The following is a 3,459-nucleotide window of genomic DNA, read 5'->3' on the forward strand; positions in this document are numbered from 1 at the left end:
AAGTTCCTGTCCTCGGCCGGGTCGATGATCTCGTTGTCCTTCAGCCACTCCACCCGCATGACCTTGGAGGATGGAGAAACTGTAGCTGCCCTCTGTCTCCTCTGATCATCTGAAACGGTGCACCGCCTCCAGGGCTTGTCCCCGTCTCAGAGCGTGGTGTCCTGCACTGGTCAGCTCCACCTCGTCCTTCCTCTTCCTCCTGCACAGCTCCCTCCACAGTCTATCACCATCTCCTCGTTGGTCCCTTTTGTTGTTTCCTGTAGCTCCTCTTGTGACGCCTCCTCCGTGTTGCAGGTGTGGGGGCTCTTGGTGCCTCTTCACTGTTCAGTGTCTCAAAGAAGATGTTTGTAGATCTCAAATGGGTTTAGCTGATAAGCTAGCAGTTTGTTTACCTTCAAAAAGCCGCTTTCTTCAGGACCATTTTGGACTCTCAAAGTAAACAAATCCACCAAACCTCCACAAAAACATGGTAAAGACGTACAAAAGTATCCAGAAAAACAACGTGGTTCGCTGAAAAAGGCAAACAATTCACTGAAAAAGGCAAACAATTCAGCTGCACCAGGAGAGAGGGAGGTCCCTTCCTGTTTTCACGTCGCCATGACGACGATATTCCTCAAAATCATCTTAAGGGCCAGCGGTTTTGTGATGGAGTGCCGGTTTTGGCCCCCGTACCTGACATTGCCTAGCCCTGCACTAAAGCATGCAGCAGCAGGGGTTTGAATGGTGCCAGAGAGCACTGCAGCAGCAAAGTCAATAGGAAGACTCACTCCGCATTCATAGAGCACTGTTGGGGCTTGACTGTTGCCAGAAGCTACGCCCCTGGAGCATGTGAGATACTGAATTCTTTATATGGCCTCTATTATAAGGGCCTCACTGCACACCATTCCATTGTGCCCAGGGCTCCATGCATTGGTGGCGGTCTGTGGTCCTCTTGTGGAGTAGCTGCTATTGGGCTGGCCTAGGACTCCCGCCTGCCAAGCAATTTAACCTCTTAACCCCCACTTTAACCTCTTAACTCCCGCCTGAACCGAGAGGATCTTTTTCCTCACGTCATCAGATTTTTTTCTCCATCATTTTTTTGTTGGGTATTCAACTCATTTTTGTAACTTTTTTGTCATTTTTTGTCACTTTTGTCACATTTTAGTCATTTTTTTGGTTATTTTTGTGTGATTTCTTAGTCATTTTTTGGTCAAATTTTAATCAAATTTTTGTTAAAAAAAAAAAATTGTCACATTTTGTCACATTTTTGTAATTTTTTTGTAATTTTTTGTCACATTTTGGTCATTTTTTGGTCAATTTTTTATAATTTTTTTTTCATTTTTTTGTCACATTTTGTCACATTTTTGGATTTTTTTTGTCAATTTTTTAATCAAATTTTTGTCCCATTTTTGACATTTTTTCGTCAATTTTTTTTTCAATTTCTTGTGACATTTTTGTGACATTTTTGCCACTTTTTTCATCCATTTTTCGTCACTTTTTTGTCAATGTTTTCTCACTTTTTTGTCACATTTCCATCATTGTTTTCATCTTAGTTTTGTCGCTATTTTTACAGCTTTTTTCCAGAAGCTTTTGGACTGGGGTAAAGCCAAACTGGAGAAAATGTGCTCGGTTCAGGTGGGAGTTAAGGGGTTAATCACATCCGCGGTTCAATTTTCCATAAGAATGTAGTTTTTTTCCCCTGCACTTTTGCAGCTCATCTGCATGGCAAATATAAACATGGCCCTGTCAAACGGTGTACGAAGGCTGAACTATGGGAGGCCTGGACTTGGACGGATGTCACAGAACAGAAGCAGGAGGACCACGTGCATCGGGTTGTTGGATTATCATGTGCAGAAGCGAGACTCATAACGGTCCACGCCGCCCAACCAGCGACATCAAGATAAGAAAACGCAGCTGTGTGGAGATAAAAATAAATATATTGATGAGCTGTGGATAACCCTTGAAACTAAGCAACAAAAAAGCTTACATGTGCAGAGGCAATGAGAGAAAAGACTTGCACAAACACAACGTGAGACACCAATGGGGGTGTCCAAGAGTCACTTTGACTTAATAATGCATAATATGGGTACTTTAATTATGCATTTAACATTTGAGGCCTATAGCATCTCTCTCAAGCTCAAATGCTTCCCCCTTTACAGCGTCTATGGCATTTTCGACGCCTCTGTCCATATCAAAAGGACATTTCTGCAGCCGGCCGCTCCCTCCCGACTCCCCGGTGTGCCGTGATCCGTGTGTTTAAGCGCCAAAGACCCCCCCAGACGCAGACATTAGGGGCCCCTGTGATCCACTCCTGTGCGGTAATGTACGTGAGCGGAGCGCTGCCCTCTCGCTGACACCCGCCTCCCCCTCTGGCGCTCGCTCTCCTCTTATCTCGTTACGCTCTGTAATTAGCCCCCGAACGATTAACCTGCGGGAGCCAATCGCACAGCCTCGCTCGCCCATACCAATGAGCTCGACGAGGAGGGGAGGAAGAGAGGGAGAAGGGATGTAGGTGCGATAAGGTGGATGGATGGGTAGAAACCTGAGGTGAGGAGGAACTAATGAGCGGCGTGTCCGAATCGCCGCCTGGATGAGTGACTGGGGGTGTCACAATGCAACATCGCATCGCACTGAAGGGACGGTGTAAGGCAGGGGTAGGCATCCAGCCCTCTGGCACTGAACCTCTGGCCCTCAAGATGATTTTGAGAAACACTATTACACAAATCACAGAGTACTTTTAACATTATTAGAGTTAAATGGGAGGGAAAAAAGGTAGAAATACTGTCAATGCACCCAATTATGTCATAACACTGGCATTTGAAAGGTCCACTGGAAAGAGAATAGTCGTTTTAAGGAAGAAATCACATAAATCTACTTGAATTAAGAGATTAAATCTAAGGTTTAAGTAGATTTGGTCTGGTCTTAGATTAGATAAAACCTCTAGTAGTAATTATTCTCTTAATTCAGATAATTTTGTGCAATTTTAAGAGAAAAACAATTATTTGTCTGAAGAGGGTTTTATTTTTGTTCCATTGGCGCTATAGCATTTGTATATTGGATTAGTTCAAACCAACTCAAATTCAACATAGAAGAACTTTAGGCAAAAAAAGGGAAAAATCCGAGGCCTGGCACGTCCATTCATTAAAGGACTTTTAACCTGGTATCGGAGAGCCTCGATCCCTTTTTTTGCCTATACCTGAAGAGCACCTGACCTCCTTACAGACTATTCTACCCACTGTATCGATCACTTTGTTTCCTCTCTAAAATAAAAGAACTTTAATTCCAGCAATTTTAAGTCATCTATCTCATGATGGCATTTTTTCCAGCTTTACTTTGGGCTAAATATCAGTGGCGTCGGCCCTCAGTCTATTTACAATAAAGAAATCGGCCTTCCGCCAAGAAAACTTGCCTACCCCTGGTGTAAGGTTTAGTTTAGGTTTAGAAACAAGATGTTTCAAAGAAATGAGCTGATCCTGACTG

Source organism: Gobius niger (assembly GCF_951799975.1).
Source record: "Gobius niger genome assembly, chromosome: 3".
Classification (NCBI taxonomy): domain Eukaryota; kingdom Metazoa; phylum Chordata; class Actinopteri; order Gobiiformes; family Gobiidae; genus Gobius; species Gobius niger.